The following is an 18,405-nucleotide window of genomic DNA, read 5'->3' on the forward strand; positions in this document are numbered from 1 at the left end:
TTGGACAGTTCCTTGTTTCAGGTAATGAAGATCAATGAAATGTGCGGCACATGTAGCACCACAAATCTGTGGATGATCATAGATTTTCTACGTCTTTTGCAAAGTTTGCTGTGTTAGTTGTGCTGAATATTATTTTTGTAAATATGTTGTCAAGTTACAAACGCTATTTGTTATTTACGAAAGAGAATACTCATGGAATGTTAACATTGTGTAAGTAGACAGGCTGGCCTAGTCAGGGAAAATCTATTGTCAAAGAGTGTAATAAATCATATCGCTGGACATGTCAGTGCGGCAAAAAAGTAGCAGTTGGGAGTCGTGAGGAGACAGTTGGTGTCATTGGTTGTGTGTATTCGCCAGCGTGGCTATGCAAAAGTGCAGAGATAAAAAGTCTGTTTCCGAAGTGCAGAGCAGTGAAAACTGAAAGGTATGGTATTTACTGGGCACAGTAGAAATGCAGCTAGAGTAATTATTGCAGAAACCACCTAAGTACGCTTTTCCAGCTTGAAGGGAAATTAAAAAAATTGTATAGCATTGTAAGTTGAGTCAGATCTCCTAATATTTTTGAACGAAACTTTAAGGCGCTAGAAACATGCACGAAAAATGAAATAATTGAAAGAAATTTACTACACTATAAAAATTTTTTAAAAATATCATGCTTAGTTGGTTTCTGAATTAAACCACTTTTGCTGTTAATTTCTGTAGCAATAATATAGAACCAGAAAGGTAAATTGATTAATCTTTGAATGTTTTAAGATGAAAGATTAAGTAAATAACACCGTTTTATTTATAAAAATGAAAGGGGTATACATTCGTGAGCCACAAAATACAAATTTGTACAGCAAACGCCTTTCTGGCTCTATTCAGCCTTTGGCATGCCCTCAACAGTTTCTTTCTCGGCTTTTGGCCATTGAATGATGCTGTCATAAAATTCTTCATAACCAACAGTGTAGTCCATTAATTTCATGAGGTCATCAAGTTTCTTTTTGTTGACTGGAACCTAAAACCAAAAGTTACTTTGTGAAAAACCCAGTAAATGTTTGTAATGCTACAAAATATTGTTTTCACTTACTCACTAATTTGTGTCTGACTAATAACTTTACTGTAATCAACATACCTTTCCCAAAGGATAATCCTTCTCAGAAGGTAGTTCAGGTGTGCTGTCAATTTTGAATAGAATGGAAGTAAATGAAAATCATCCAATAAACTCCTCCGCCACAACTTTTACTTCAGTATCTTTAGCGTACAGGAACTGTTTGTAAATAGATACCTTGACTGACTCCACACGTTCTCCAGGTACATCCCTGCCTGATGTTTCATCAGGGTTTGTAATTTTCTTGTATGATGTAGCCTACCAGTGTTCAAAACATAAAATATCGTCCGAGGTAAGATGAAGAATGGAAAAACGTCCTGACACACTTGTCTAAAAAAAAGAGCTCAGAATGCTGATGTGGAGTATCAATTCTGTCCATCTTCCTCAAGAGCCATTTAATACATCCAAAATTCCTGTCACATGGCGAAAAGAGTGTCCACAGACTGGAAAGTTATGCATAGTTGTCTCAAACCAACCTATGTCACAGAGACTCAATAAGAACTGCACAACTGTGTGATTCTTATTTTGCCCCTTTCGCCCATCACAAAACAATATGAAGTGCTTGACATTAGATAGAATTTCAGTGTCAAAGTAATGTAGCACCATAGAACAGACTTCATCTGGACCATTGTGCACTTTTCCCTCATGGTACACATACAGTTTCGAACGATTAGATTTTAAGTCATATACTGAAAAAACATTTAACCAGAGCTGTCTCATATAAAATACCTACTGTACAGGTATATGAGGGAAAGGTAGGTTTTGCATGAAGTCAGATGCCAATTCCACAGTATCATCGTCTTTGTTCTGAGACGCTACTTTCATAGCTGAATCATATTCTTTCTATCTTCTGTTATGCAAAACAGTTTCAGCTGCTACATTCCGTTTAGCGTTTTCACTCAGAGCTTTGTCTTTCTGTTTTACAGATAATCTTTCGCACATTGAGCAAATGTCAACTTGTGGCTGACCAAACGAATATGAGAAGTTCCTTTTGAAGATTTGTAGTAGAAACTATACATTGTCTTGTAGATCAGGGTTATCTAGAATGAACATATTGTACATACCTCATTCCTTGGACTCTACTTTTCCAGGCAACGTTCCACTTGTATTTTTCTTCATGTCTCACTCCATGTTTACACTTAGGATTAGGTTCATCGACTGAACTGTCAGACTGGTTTAAGAACTGTACAGTACTTAATAATCACTAAATACACCTATATTTCCACTACAAACACACACTCAATCACTCCGTATGTATTGCCATAACCAGAACATACTCAGTAAAAACAAAAGAAAGGTCACGAAACACGTAATCCTAACAGGGCCACCAACCGTCATGAGTGGTGGAATGAATTTACTGTAGAAAGAACCTAAGTGACTGCTTAGGTTCTTTCTGAAATAAACGTGCTATTTACACAGCTCCCCAATAGCAATCCTTATATGGAACATAGGCTGTTTCAGCAATAAACGATGTTTCCAGAATGAGATTTTCACTCTGCAGCTGAACGTCCGCAGTTATGAAACTTCACTGGCAATTAGCGAAAGCAAAGCTGTGAGAACGGGGCGTGAGTCATGCTTAGATAGCTCAAATGGTAGAGCACTTGCCCGCGAAAGGCAAAGGTCCAGAGTTCGAGTCTCGGTCTGGCACACAGTTTTAATCTGCCAGGAAAGTTTAATAAACGATATACTTGAAAATAGTAACATCCTATCAAAATCTCCATTCTGTTAAAAGTATGACTTAGTTGGTTTCTGAAATAAACGACTCAATTCACATAACATTAAGATTACTGTGGGTCCTTGCTATTTACTATGGTATAGCAAGGAAATCAACCAGTGCCGTATTTACCGCTAAATGAAGCCACTCGACAAACCAAGTAAGATCTAGACCTTTTATAACTAAAGTATAAGAGACTGATAAACGTAGTTGGAATTTTACTGTTTGAATAACATTGATTTCGTGCATATTGTCACGTACATAATTTTCCTACATCGTTGCCCAAGTAGTATACATCCTATTCCTCTGTATGAACAGAGATAATCAGAAAATGAACTGAAAATAAAGTGAACATTAATTTAGTAGATTATCAGAACATACTTTTTCCAATTTTTCGGACAATTACCTAATAATGAAATCTTTGGTTGTAGTAATGTCAGAAATAGAATGATGCAAAAGCCAATATTATTTCATTTGCGAAAAATGAGTCACTTTCATAATACAAAAATTGGTAGTAAAACTTTATGTAACTTGGACACTGAATTTCATTGTCAAAGCACAGTTCTAATTTATAGCTTGGGGCATAGTTTGTAGCTCTTATTACAAAGAAATATCAAAGTAACTGCTGAATTCAAAAAGTCTTTCTGCTTGCTACACTTACAACAGATAGTATTATGGTGAGTAACACAACAAAACAGTTTCTGTCCACAGCCTGAAAACAATTTTTTTTAATTGATCTTTGAAAATTAACATGATATGTTGTATTTGTTTGCAAATTGATTACTATCTGACTACTGTGACATTTGTGGTATAAAGTACAGGAAAGTGTGCATTAGTTACTGCTCCTACATCATGACATCAATAACTATTCTTATGTAATGTTGCTTACGTGTATAATGTTCAGTTTCAATTTAATTATTCTTCTTCCAGTGATGAACTGGTGACCATTGGTTATTTAATTAATGACATACTTTAAAAACCTTTCCTCCAAATTTTCCACTAACTACTGTTAATTAAAAAACTAGTTAATGCAATTAAAAATATATATAGTTAATCCCACTTTGTTTCTAATTGCCATTGCTAAAATACTGAGCAGTGGCGACTCAGTTATAACTTCATCAACTTCTCTCGGTTTTGCATTATTCTTCGTAGTAGAGGCCGTTTCCCAGCAGATTAGGTACTTAAGGTACACGGTCATGTAGAAACGCCTAATTAGCCAGAGAGGTATGCCCCCTGTGACTTACCTCTGTTCCTAAGGCTGAAGAGAACCACGAAAACACGTCGTTTTGCCGCCATTGATGATATAGGAACTGAATCGCTGAAGAAGTGGAACACCATAACAAAAAGTGAGTTCCAGAACTGCTTCCAAGATTGGTAAAAGTGCTGGAAGAAGTGTATCATATCTCAGGAGGTTTAATTTGAAGGAGACGGAGTTGATGTTGATCAGTAAATAAAGATTGTTTAAGAAAACCAAAAATTCCCGTTAGTTTTCTATCTCACCTTGATAGTGAGTTCTGTAGTTCAGATGCCATTATGTTTCTATTCATGGGAACTCTACGAGTCTCTAGTTCTATCGACAACATCCCAAAGGGAAAAAATTCTTCAAAGTATGAATATTATCAGTAGGTAAAGGCAGACAGTGCAAGCCGCTAAGAGGTAAAATGCACTGAGAAACCGCTGATTTCACGTGCACCAATTGAGAATCGGAGGTAAAAAAGCGACGCAGTCCTGTATCATCTACAAGCTAAGAGCCTCAAACGCCATATATACTGATTAGCCAGAACATTATGACCACCGACCTACTATCGATATAAATACGTCCAGGCGATAGAACCGTCACCTGATGAGGAATAATGTTTGACATATGTATGTTGCTTGTAGTATCAATGAGCATGCTGTCCATGTGTAGAATGCGGAAGGCATGTGATCTACCTGAGTTTGACCGAGATCAGATTGTGATGGTCTAGAGGCTTGGCACAAGCGTTTCAGGAACTGCACGACTTGACGGGTGTTTGAGGAGTGACGTGGTGAGTGTCTTCAACACGTGGCGAAACCAAGGTGAAACAACTTCCAGACATTGTAGGGTTGGGCAGCCACTCCTCATTACAGATGTACATCGTCATAGGCTGGGTAGATTGGTAAAACAGGACAGGCAGTGAACTGTGGCAGTACTAACATCAGACTTTAATACTGGGCAGAGTTCAAGCGTGTCTGAATACACAGTGCACCAAACACTCCTAAAGATGAGGCTCTGCAGCTGAGGACCCATGCATGTGCCAATGTTAGCACCATGACATCACCAACTATGACTGAAATGGACACATGACCATTGACACTAGACGTTGGTGCATAGACAGAGCGTTTCATAGACTGATGAATCCGGCATCTTCCAGGGAAACAGCTCCTTGACACCCATACTATGGGACAGTGACAAGATGGCTGTGGCTCCATTATGTCTGGGGAACGTTCACGTGGGCATCCATTGGCCGAGTGGAGCTCGTGCAAGGCACCATGATGGCCAAGGAGTATCATACACTGGTTGCAGACCAAGTACACCCTTCATATTTCCCGACAGCAGTGGCATTTTTCAGCAAGGTAATGCGCCATGTTACAAGGCCAGGAGAGTGATAGTGTAGTTTGGGGACACAGTGGCCGGTTCCAGTAGATGTGCTGACCTCCCAACTCACCAGATATGAATCTGAACAAACACATCTGGGATGTGATTAAACGTGGTGTCAGCGCTCATTGCCCACAGTCCTGGAATTTACGGGAGTTAGGCGACTTGTGTGTGCAGATGTGGTGCCAGCTCCCTCCAGCAATCTGTGCCAAAGGTGGACATACTGGTTACTAGGTAGGTGGTCACAATCTTCTGCCTGATCAGTTTATGGAGGTCATGAACCGCCTAGCAAGGTAGAGTTTTGCAAAATCTGAGAGTTTGAGAGATCCAGCAATAGCTGCTACAGATGATGAGTCTACAACAGATGCTATGTAAGTGAGCATTCGTACTCAGTTAACTTCCAAGCACTAAAGGCTTTTAAAGCTTCCCTGTACATAATTATGGGCTAGGGTTACTTGTTTTCACCGTTCATATGTCTACATATACCTATGAGTGAATGTCACTTACATGTTGAGTAGCACTTGAACCTAAGGGTTAAATTAGAACAAAATAATCTGGCACCTCCATGGCTTCAATATTACTATTTTATTTATACTGAATGTTGAGTACTCCATTTGAGGCTGAAAGACAGCTATTTTCAGCTTCCAACAGTGATCAGAAAAGGCAAGTATGAGGGCGAATGAGTACAGTCTTGAAGAAATTAAGTATTCAGTCGCATGAACTAGGAGAAGACTGCAGCTGTAAGTTAAAGTACATTGAGAAAGTAAATGGTGAAGAAAGATCAAATATTATAAGAAAATGTAATGATATGAAAGACTGAAATGAACAATAATTGCATTTGACAGGCCTCATTACAATACTTCTAGTTCGCAGAAGGCGATCAAAGAAGAATGAAAATGAAGCACAGCTTGGAGAGTGTAAATGCAATTACAGAATGAGAGTTAAATTTGAGAACATTGTATATGAGATTCCTCTATGCAGAAAGACCTTCAAGGCAATACATCAAATGACAAGATGATGATTAATGGCAGTTCAAAAATTTGTAAAGGGGTAAGCATGGAAATAGACAATAGAAAACCATGGAAGAAGTAGTAGAGGCAGTTATGATCACAATGATTCATTTAAGGGTATATGAACGTATTACAGCAAGACCAAGAAGCTGCATCTCCCAGAGGAACTTTCAGTGAAAAAATGCATGAAATATTCCAGAAAATATACGTGAATTTTGACATTTCATGTGGACTGCATAACACCAAATTCAGTGTAGCTTTTGGATATCGAAGAAGTGATACATTCTCAACCTGTGATGAAAACGCTAAATGCAACATTATCTGAAAATATAGATGATGGCATGAAAAAAGAAGCATTGAAACAAATGAATAAGATCATTGTTGACCACAAGGTACACAAAGATAAGCTGAAATATTTTATTCCAGGAATAGAAATGTTCATTTTAAAAAAAAAATGTATACTGAAACGCGATGACTGGGTGTTGTGTGCTGTCCTTAGGTTAGTTAGGTTTAAGTAGTTCTAAGTTCTACGGGACTGATGACCATAGATGTTAAGTCCCATAGTGCTCAGAGCCATTTGAACCATCTACTGAAACAGTGTCAATCTGCACCGACTACAAAAAAAGGCTGTGCTTACCAAATGTAAGTACTAATACAGTCCATTACAAAAGGCAGTTGTCTGTTTACTCTTTCAGTATTCATCAGTCTTCAAATGCAACTACAATGTTCTACACTTACACTGAAGACACTGAAAGAAACAGGTCCAGTGAAGTGGTTTCCTTTTTAAACCACATTGTGATATAAGTATTAGACAAGAAAGTCAAACATCTTGAAGTTTTTATGATTCATATTCAGGCCAGAACAAGGATTACACTATTCTAAGTTATCTTAATTATCCTGTGAGTGAACTGAAACTTTTGGAGACAGTGAAAGTAACATTCCCTGTCAGTGGATACTATTTTATGGAGTGTGATATGAATATGGGAGTGATTAACACAGGGGCAGTAGCAGAAGTTCCAATGAACTTGTTTCAGATCATGATTAATGTTTGATGTAAACCCAAAGCTTCCGATGTGGTGGTCAAACATGATATGATACAATTTGGGAGTCTTTTATGGAGAAGAAATATTTCAGGAAATTTCCTTTTCTAACAAGATCCATCAAACAGGTATTCATCAGAAAAAAAACCTTTCTGTCCCATTCAACATCAAGAAACTTACAATGGAGCTTGGATTTCACTATTGGTGAGAGCTTCACACTGACTTCAAAAGCATCAGTCTGGCGAACATCCATTTCCTCCTTACAGAGCTGGAATACAAAAATATAATAAAATATTTTTTCAGAATCATTTCATATAAAAATAATAATTTTTATGTGTTCTCTGGGAACACCGAAAGAAAGCATCAGGACCTCCAGGTTTTGAGTGTCTTGGACAAGAAGCTAGAGTGTTTTAAACAAATTTTTTAAATTAGGCTCAGAAGTGCATGTTGGGACAACATGAGATGATATTTTATTCTTATTTCCTCTTTATCAAATGAAGTTAAAATAGCAAAGAGAAATGGTTTTGCAAGAAGTATTTTTATTGTTTCAGTCACTGATTTCATTATAAAATCTTTTGACAGCTAATGTTTAGCAAGAAAGTACAGTTTTACTCACAATATCTACTATTCTGCTATATAAAAGTAGCACATTTTTCACTTGTAATGCATGACATTAGTTTAAATGTTGCACCAATAAAACTACAGCTTAAATATTTAAGGTTTCAATCTATATTAAATTTAATGTATGCACTGTACACTTGCAAGTGGCTTTAGTATTCACTAATTTTATCCATTACTACCCATTAAACTCGGTTTCAGACTTCAAACTTATTCTCCTGAACAATTTGATAAATTGGACAAAGCACATACTTTTCCTGTGCTCTTCTTTAAAATACACTCCTGGAAATTGAAATAAGAACACCGTGAATTAATTGTCCCAGGAAGGGGAAACTTTATTGACACATTCCTGGGGTCAGATACATCACATGATCACACTGACAGAACCACAGGCACATAGACACACGCAACAGATCATGCACATTGTCAGCACTAGTACAGTGTATATCCACCTTTCGCAGCAATGCAGGCTGCTATTCTCCCATGGAGACGATCGTAGAGATGCTGGATGTAGTCCTGTGGAACGGCTTGCCATGCCATTTCCACCTGGCGCCTCAGTTGGACCAGCGTTCGTACTGGACGTGCAGACCGCGTGAGACGACACTTCATCCAGTCCCAAACATGCTCAATGGGGGACAGATCCGGAGATCTTGCTGGCCAGGGTAGTTGACTTACACCTTCTAGAGCACGTTGGGTGGCTTGGGATACATGCGTACGTGCATTGTCCTGTTGGAACAGCAAGTTCCCTTGCCGGTTAGGAATGGTAGAACGATGGGTTCGATGACGGTTTGGATGTACCGTGCACTATTCAGTGTCCCCTCGACGATCACCTGAGGTGTACAGCCAGTGTAGGAGATCGCTCCCCACACCATGATGCCGGGTGTTGGCCCTGTGTGCCTCAGTCGTATGCAGTCCTGATTGTGGCGCTCACCTGCACGGCGCCAAACACGCATACGACCATCATTGGCACCAAGGCAGTAGCGACTCTCATCGCTGAAGACAACACGTCTCCATTCGTCCCTCCATTCACGCCTGTCGCGACACCACTGGAGGCGGGCTGCACGATGTTGGGGCGTGAGCGGAAGACGGCCTAATGGTGTGCGGGACAGTAGCCCAGCTTCATGGAGACGGTTGCGAATGGTCCTCGCCGATACCCCATGAGCAACAGTGTCCCTAATTTGCTGGGAAGTGGCGGTGTGGTCCCTTACGGCACTGCGTAGGATCCTACGGTCTTGGCGTGCATCCGTGCGTCGCTGCAGTCCGGTCCCAGGTCGACGGGCACGTGCACCTTCCGCCGACCACTGGCGACAACATCGATGTACTGTGGAGACCTCACTCCCCACGTGTTGAGCAATTCGGCGGTACGTCCACCCGGCCTCCCGCATACCCACTATACACCCTCGCTCAAAGTCTGTCAACTGCACATACGCTTCACGTCCACGCTGTCGCGGCATGCTACCAGTGTTAAAGACTGCGATGGAGCTCCGTATGCCACGGCAAAGTGGCTGACACTCACGGCGGCGGTGCACAAATACTGCGCAGCTAGCGCCATTCGACGGCCAACACCACGGTTTCTGGTGTGTCCGCTGTGCCGTGCGTGTGATCATTGCCTGTACAGCCCTCTCGCAGTGTCCGGAGCAAGTATGGTGGGTCTGACACATCGGTGTCAATGTGTTCTTTTTTCCATTTCCAAGAGTGTAGTATCTGTGCTCTTCTCCATGTTTGTTGCAAACACATGAAGAAGCAGTCAGAAACAGACCAGTAAACCAACCCAGATTTTAATTTCCTCTGTCATCACCATATCTACCCCTAGTCTAAGATCTGGCTCTTTCTGTACTGTCTCCCACCACAGAGATCTAAAAAGTCAAAGCTTGATCCTATCAGCTTTTCACTCCTATACACAGTCGCTCGCATACTATAAAATGATTGACCAAAAATGCTGCTTCATCTCTGATCTGAGTGTGAGCTTCCAAAGTAAGTATGTCTTGATCCATGACGGGTTATATGACATTTAAAACTAGTGTCACATGTGGGTTCCAGGCTTCGGTTCATGGCTAAGTACCTTTAGTAAGAAGTAAGATTCCTTAGAGTAGGAAGACAGAATTTTCTCTTTGGAAATCTAGCACGCTCCGTTTTAGGACAGATCAGCTTAGGCTTTTGAGGTAGATCAGAGTACCAGGCACAGCAGTCCTTTCTACTGTACAGCAAGAGAGAAACAAGAAAGAAGGAGTCGTACGCTCATATCGAAGAATTCCGAGACCATAGTGAGCAGCCCCAAGGTAATAAATAAGACAGGATGCTGACACAGCAGTTATGACAACAGAAGTTTGGGATGTCAACACTTCAATCAGCTGCATGTGTTTTGCTGACCACATTGAATTCCATCCGCAAGCAAAATCAACACAGTAACGCCATCTGACCGAGAAACAGGTTTGAGTGGATCACAACATAGTTCGGAAACAAGGTCTACAGCTGCGAAAAGGGACGAAAAAAAGTCAAATATGAATCTGGACGATAGTGTGGTCTCCATTGAGCATCTAATCTTGTCTGACGCATTTAAGTTGATCCCAAGAGCTCTTGATGGAAACACAGATGAACTTCGAGAGGTTGTAGACAATTTTGACCTAGCAATCGAACTAACGCCAAGCCATAGTCAATGTGAGCTACTGAAATTTGATAAAACTAGGATTGTGGGTGCAGCTCAAAGTACGACACTCGAATGTGACTTGAAAGCGTCTTGGCCAGGTATGAAAGGAATTTTACTGGTGAACTACTATTCGAAACACACTTTGGATTACCATGTGTACTTATTATTCTCAAGTAGACAGAAAACAATCGAAAGCATGGACGAATAGGCGAGTCATGTTGACACATTGCAACACCTATTCCGAGCATCTGCCCAGGGGGTGATGAGGGCATCAGATGTTTTGAGTAGCTAGGCTCTAGTTGTGAAGATGGCACGTGCAGTATTCACACAGGGAACCGAAGATGAGATAATTAAAACAATAATGAGATCACGAGAAGAGGAACCACGAATTTCGTAGTAGGTATTGCCGCTCAAGCGAGCGTAACAAAGGAAACAGCACTGGAGATTATGGTGGACAGTAACGCTGACGAAAAACTAAAACTTAAGGGATAGCTAAAGAAGTAAGAGACACGCGCGGTGCCGCGATTTAAACGCTGACGATAAATGACGATGTGCGTCGAACACAAGTTTTAGATTGGAGAGGATGAATAAGATGTACAGTATGAAAAAATTTTAGCCAGACACTTCTGCGAGGATTTAAGGATAGTCATATAGTTTGCAAGGAAGCCGCTATCGGTCAAGGGCGATCAAAACGATAACAGAAGAAACTGTAGCTGAACATGAAAACCTTGTGGATCAGGAGAAAACAGTGCCGAGAAAGTTGGGTAGCGAGGGAAAATGCAACACCGGAGGTATCAGCAGGAATTCAGGAAGGATTAGATTTAAAGCCGAGAGAGAAGAGAAACCTCCGAAGCGAGGAAGCAGAAGAGGTAAAAGGCGATAAGATGTCGCAACTGATGGAAACAAGGAACAAAGATAAGCAGCAGAGGGAAAGGAAAGAGAGCCTGTGTGATTTTATATGAACAGGCCCGTGAGAAGAAAAGGTGTTAAGGATAACAGTGCAGAACACAGATCTGACAGGAGGAACAGAAGTTGCAAACACGTGTAATTGCCTGTTGCCTTAGTGATTGAGCAGAGAGGCACTTGCCTCACGAGTATTTTAAATAGCAAAGAAGAAGTATTATTTTAGAATGTCCCAGAGTGAAAGTAGAAGCAGTACTTGGATCCATTACAACAATAGAATCTGGTACCTACATGATTCATGGTCTGTAGTACCTCATATTACAGTGTATACCTGAATCTTAATCCAGTCATCGACTGGGGTGGTTATAAACCTTGTCTATAATTTACGCCTACCAAAGTCATAAAAGTGTTTGTGCTCTTATCCATGTTCGTTGCAAACATGTGAATAAGCAGTAAGAACAGACCAGTAAGCCAACCCTTAGTCTAATTCCCCCTATCATAACCATACCTACCCCCTTAATAGAACAGCTGGCTCATTGTGTACTGTCTCCAATCTCAGAGTACTGAAGAATCAAAGCTTGACCCTGTGGTGAGATATACAGCCAACTCTGACATTCACTACCATAGAGGAATGCACCCAAGTGTGTAAGTGAGTACTGTGATAGCGACAAGAGAGATGCATCTACTCACAAAGGAAGCAAGTGCTGTAAATATGTATAACTTCAGTTATGTGTAGAAAAAAAATGTTTGAGACCGCGCTGAGCAACATGCAGTGCTAAATATCATGTGAAAGCCAAGTGTAACATATGTATACATTTGTTGCATAACTTGAAGTGTGCATAAATGAAGGATTTCCCTATATGTTTAATGTTCAATAACGTGACAATCGATAATCATAGATGTGTTAAGTACCCATTGCAGCCGGCCGTTGTGGCCGAGCGGTTCTAGGCGCTTCAGTCCAGAACCCCGCTGCTGCTACGGTCGCAGGTTCGAATCCTGCCTCAGGTATGGATGTGTGTCATGTCCTTAGGTTAGTTAGGTTTAAGTAGTTCTAAGTCTAGGGGACTGATGACCTCAGATGTTGTCCCATAGTGCTCAGAGCCATTTGAACCATTTTTTCCCATTGAATTTCGTTTATAAATGTATTCACCGTCCTCTGTTGACATGTTGAGGTAACATAGTGAAAGGTAATCATGCGTATTATGTTTATAAGTAACATCATCAAGTCTAGAGTGTATTATGTAAATGAGAGAATTCAAGGCATAATACAGGAGTTGTAAAAGTAGAATGAATTTCCTTAATATTTCAGCTGATCGGCTGAATCAACATATACACACTTATGGGTCCTCAGGTAAATGATGACTGACTTGACAAAAATCTTTATCTAGTTACTAACTTGTTGCCATGTAAATCAGGGCCGGAAATGGCATGCCAAACTTCATGCATGGCGGCTGTGTGCACACCAAGGTCTGGCCCATCACTCAGCTTTGCTCAGTCCTTCTTGGAAGAATCCTGAACAGTACGACATTTCATTTAGCCCTGTTGCGTGTCAGTTTTCGTTAGGCACAACTCTCTATGAGTTCAACAGAATCGTGGTGTCAGAGATGTTTACCTTTCACTACTTGTTTGTGGCATGAAGGACGTTCACAGGTCCAGTGGCTGTTTGCGCAAAAAGAATCAGTCAAGCGATCTAACGTCACAATCTTTTAAAGTGAGTGGGAATGACAAAAGAGAAGCATGAGATTTTTCAATTCGCGTATCGACACATAGGGAGCGAAAGGCTATTTATAATTTGTACAGAAACCAGATGGCAGTAATAAGAGTCGAGGGGCATGAAAGGGAAGCAGTGGTTGGGAAAGGAGTGAGACAGGGTTGTAGCCTCTCCCCGATGTTATTCAATCTGTATATTGAGCAAGCAGTAAAGGAAACTAAAGAAAAATTTGGAGTAGGTATTAAAATTCATGGAGAAGAAGTAAAAACTTTGAGGTTCGCCGATGACATTGTAATTCTGTCAGAGACGGCAAAGGACTTGGAAGAGCAGTTGAACGGAATGGACAGTGTCTTGAAAGGAGGATATAAGATGAACATTAACAAAAGCAAAACGAGGATAATGGAATGTAGTCAAATTAAATCGGGTGATGCTGAGGGAATTAGATTAGGAAATGAGACACTTAAAGTAGTAAAGGAGTTTTGCTATTTAAAAGTAAAATAACTGATGATGGTCGAAGTAGAGAGGATATAAAATGTAGACTGGCAATGGCAAGGAAAGCGTTTCTGAAGAAGAGAAATTTGTTAACATCGAATATAGATTTATGTATCAGGAAGTCGTTTCTGAAAGTATTTGTTTGGAGTGTAGCCATGTATGGAAGTGAAACATGGACGATAACTAGTTTGGACAAGAAGAGAATAGAAGCTTTCGAAATGTGGTGCTACAGAAGAATACTGAAGATAAGGTGGATAGATCACGTAACTAATGAGGAGGTATTGAATAGGATTGGGGAGAAGAGAAGTTTGTGGCACAACTTGACTAGAAGAAGGGATCGGTTGGTAGGACATGTTTTGAGGCATCAAGGGATCACAAATTTAGCATTGGAGGGCAGCGTGGAGGGTAAAAATCGTAGAAGGAGACCGAGAGATGAGTACACTAAGCAGATTCAAAAGGATGTAGGTTGCAGTAGGTACTGGGAGATGAAGCAGCTTGCACAGGATAGAGTAGCATGGAGAGCTGCATCAAACCAGTCTCAGGACTGATGACAACAACAACAACATCGACACATACTACACATTTGCTATGCAACGGCATTACAGGATCATGGTGGGTTTTCGGGTTCCTCTAGGTAGGTCAGGTGTCCACTACACACAGGATGTGGCTACACAGGTAGCTGGGGCTCTGTGGCATGGACTGGGCGTTTTTTTTTAGGTTAGACAGTCTTGGAAAAGATCAAAAAGGGCTCCAGTCTCAAAGGTTACAGGGCAAAGAAACAATGAGAATCAACCGAGCAACAGTCGGTATTGTAGTTGTAAATTGTCGTAGCTGTGTTGGAAAAGTACCAGAGCTTAAAGCGCTGATAGAAAGCACTGAAGCTGAAATCGTTATAGGAACAGAAACCTGGATAAAGCCAGAGATTAATGCTGCTGAAATTTTTAGAGGCGCAAACTGTGCTCAGAAAGGATAGAGTAAATAAAGTAGGTGGTGGTGTGTTTGTGTCCGTTGGTAGTAGTTTATCTTGTAGTCAAGTTGAAATAGATAGTTCCTGCGAATTACTATGGGTAGAGCTTATACTCAACTGCCGTACCAAAATAATAATTGACTCCTTCTACGGCCTCCCGACTCAGATGATATAACAGCTGAACGCTTCCAAGAAAACTTGAATCTCATTACAAATAAGTACCCCACTCATACAGTTATAATTGGTGGAGACTTCAATCTACCCTCGATTTGTTGGCGAAAATACATGTTCAAAGCCGGAGGTGGACAGAAAACATCTTCCAAAATTGTACTAAATGCTTTCTCTGAGAATTGCTTTGAACACTTAGTTAATGAGCCCACACAAAATGTAAATGGTTGCGAAAACACACTTGACCTCTTAGCCACAAATAATCCTGATTTAATAGAGAGTGTCATGAGAGATACAGGGATTAGTGAAGACAAGGTCATTGTAGTGAAGGTCAAAACCATATCAACCAAAACCACTAAAAATAAACGCAAAATATATCTATTTAAAACAGCAGATGAAAATTCGGTTGGTGCCTTCCTAAGAGAGAGCCTCCTTCCTAGCTAATTATGTAAGTGTAGACCAGATATGGCTCAAATTCAAAGATATAGTATCGACAGCAACAGATAGATTCATACTGCATAAGTTAATAAGAGACAGGACTGATCCACCGTGGTACATAAAACACGTCAGAACACTGTTGCAGAAGCAACGAAAAAAGCATGCCAAATTCAGAAGAACGCAAAATCCCCAAGTCTGGCTAAGTTTCATGGAAGCTAGAAATTTAGTGCGAATTTCAATGCGAAATGCTTTTAATAGTTTCCACAATGAAATATTGTCTCAAAATATGGTAGAAAACCCAAAGAGATTCTGGTCGTATGTAAAGTACACCAGTGGCAAAAAACAGTCAATACCGTCACTGCACGATAGCGATGGGAATGTTACCAATGATGGTGCCACTAAAGCGGAGTTACTAAATAGTTTTCCGTAATTCCTTCACGAAAGAAGACGAAGTAAATATACTAGAATTCGAAACCAGAGCAGCTGTTAGCATGAGTGACATAAAAGTAGATATCTTAGGTGTTGCGATACAACTCAAATCACTTAAGAAAGGCAAATCATCCGGTCCAGACGGTATACCAATCAGGTTCCTCTCAGAGTATGCAGGCACAATAGCGCCTTTCTTAGCTCACTTCACGAAAGGTCTGTTCCTAAAGACTGGAAAGTAGCACAGGTCACACCAATATTCAAGAAAGGAAATAGGAGTAACCTATTGAATTACATACCCATATCACTAACCTAAATTTGCAGTAGGATTTTGGAGCATATACTGTACTCAAACATTATGAATCACCTTGATGAAGATGACTTATTAATATATAACCTACACGGATTCAGAAAATATCGTTCTTGTTATTCCCATGAAGTAGTTAGTGGTGTCGACAAAGGACTTCAGATCGTTTCCATATTCCTAGATTTCCAGAAGGCTTTTGATACCGTTCCTCACAAGCAACTATTAATAAAATTGCATGCATATGGAGTATCGTCACAGTTGTGTGGCTGGGTTCTTGATTTCCTCTCAGAGAGGTCACAGTTCTTAGTGATAGACGGTAAATCATTGAGTAGAACAGAAGTGACATCTAGCGTTCCACTAGGTAAAGCCCAAGGCCCTCTGCTGTTCCTGATTTATATAAATGATCTAGGTGATAATCTGAGCAGCCCCATTAGATTGTTTGCAGATGACGCTGTAATTTACCATCTAGTAAAATCATCAGACGATCAATTCCATTTACAAAACGGTCTAGAGAAAATTTCTGTATGGTGCGAAAAGTGGCAATTATCACTAAACAAAGAAAAGTGCGAGGTCATTCACATGGGTGCTAAAAGAAATCCGATAATTTTTGTGTATACGATAAATAGCACATATCTAAGGGCTTTCAATTCGACTAAATACCTAGGAATTACAATTACGAGCAACTGAAACTGGAAGGACCACATAGATAATATTGACAGGAAGGCGAAACAAAGACTGTGCTTTGTTGGCAGAACACTTAGAAGATGCGACAAACCCACTAAAGAGACAGCCTACATTACACTTGTCCATCCACTGCTGGAATAATGCTGCGCGGTATGTGATCCTTACCAGGTAGGATTGATGGAGGACATCGAGATAGTGCGAAGAAGGGCAGCTCGTTCCGTGTTATCGCGCTATACGGGTGACGGTGTCACTGATATGGTACGCAAGTTGGGGTGGCAGTCACTGAAACAAAGGCGGTTTTTTTGCGGCGAGATATATTTACGAAATTTCAATCACCAACTTTCTCTTCAGAATGCGTAAAAATTTTTTTGACACCCACCTACGTAGGGAGAAATGATCATCACAATAAAATAAGAGAAATCTTAGCTCGAACGGAAAGATTTATGTGTTCCTTTATCCCATGCGTCATTCGAGAGTGGAATGGTAGAGAAGTAGTATGAAAATGGTTCGATGAACCCTCTGCCAGGCACTTAAGTGTGAATTGCAGAGTAACCATGCAGATTTAGATGTAGATGTAGAAGGAATTTAAACATTTAGATGAAAATGGAACAGCAAAAAATTAGAACGATCGACAGACGGTATTCATTGTTCTGTAACTGAAAAAGCACTTTGTGCTAAATTTGCAGGTGTAGAGCAGTTAAGGAAAATGAGTGGTATAAATAGTAAAATTTCTGAAGTTGCGCCCATTATTCCATTGTCAGTTGCAACAGTCTTCAGTGGAAATAAACGACAATTATGGAGACTTCATAAATTACTGAAAGCTGCATTGTTTAAATCAAGGAGCATGTCTGGTATGATTTTTCGATTTAAAACTCGCTGTTGTTGACCTTGTGGAAGAAAACGGAGTACAGGAACAAAATTTGGAACAGCCAGAATGGATTGCAGACACTGCCCACAGACATTGCAAGGTAACTTCTTTCTGATTTAGTGGAGAAATATTAAGAAAGAAAATCGCTTTGTCGATGGGACACATACCGACATAGGTAGTCCAGTTCCGTAAACTCACTGGCATTAAAGAAAGTGGAAGGTGTGAAGAATTCATTGTGGACTTATGTGAATTACGAGGATAATTTTAGGAAAGTTTTGAGGACACTGTCAGTCTTACGCCTGTTTTCGAGCTGTTTTCCAACCCGTTCACCACTTCAGTTGAAAGCGCCCCCTTGCATGTGCAGACGTCATTAATTGACCTACAAAGTAGTTCCAGTTTTAATGACAAGTCTTTCTACGCTTAAATCTGTCCAGGACGTCTACATTGCTTTTCTCAGGTAGATTTTAGAAGTCTCCATAATCATGTTGCAAAAGTGCTACAATATTTCGATCGACATATTTCTGCGAAAAATCTTTTCCGATTATGAAATTAAAATAGTCACGATTACGTGGCAACCATATGTCGATGGTCTGCGCCGAAAAAAAAAAAACGGTATTCTGTCTTCAGCGAGCCAAAAATAAACAAGTAATACTTAAAATTTATTTTGTTTGTGATCTATGTTGTTCAGAAATGTGAAATATAAAA

The sequence above is a fragment of the Schistocerca gregaria genome, chromosome 5, assembly GCF_023897955.1.
Source record: "Schistocerca gregaria isolate iqSchGreg1 chromosome 5, iqSchGreg1.2, whole genome shotgun sequence".
NCBI lineage: Eukaryota > Metazoa > Arthropoda > Insecta > Orthoptera > Acrididae > Schistocerca > Schistocerca gregaria.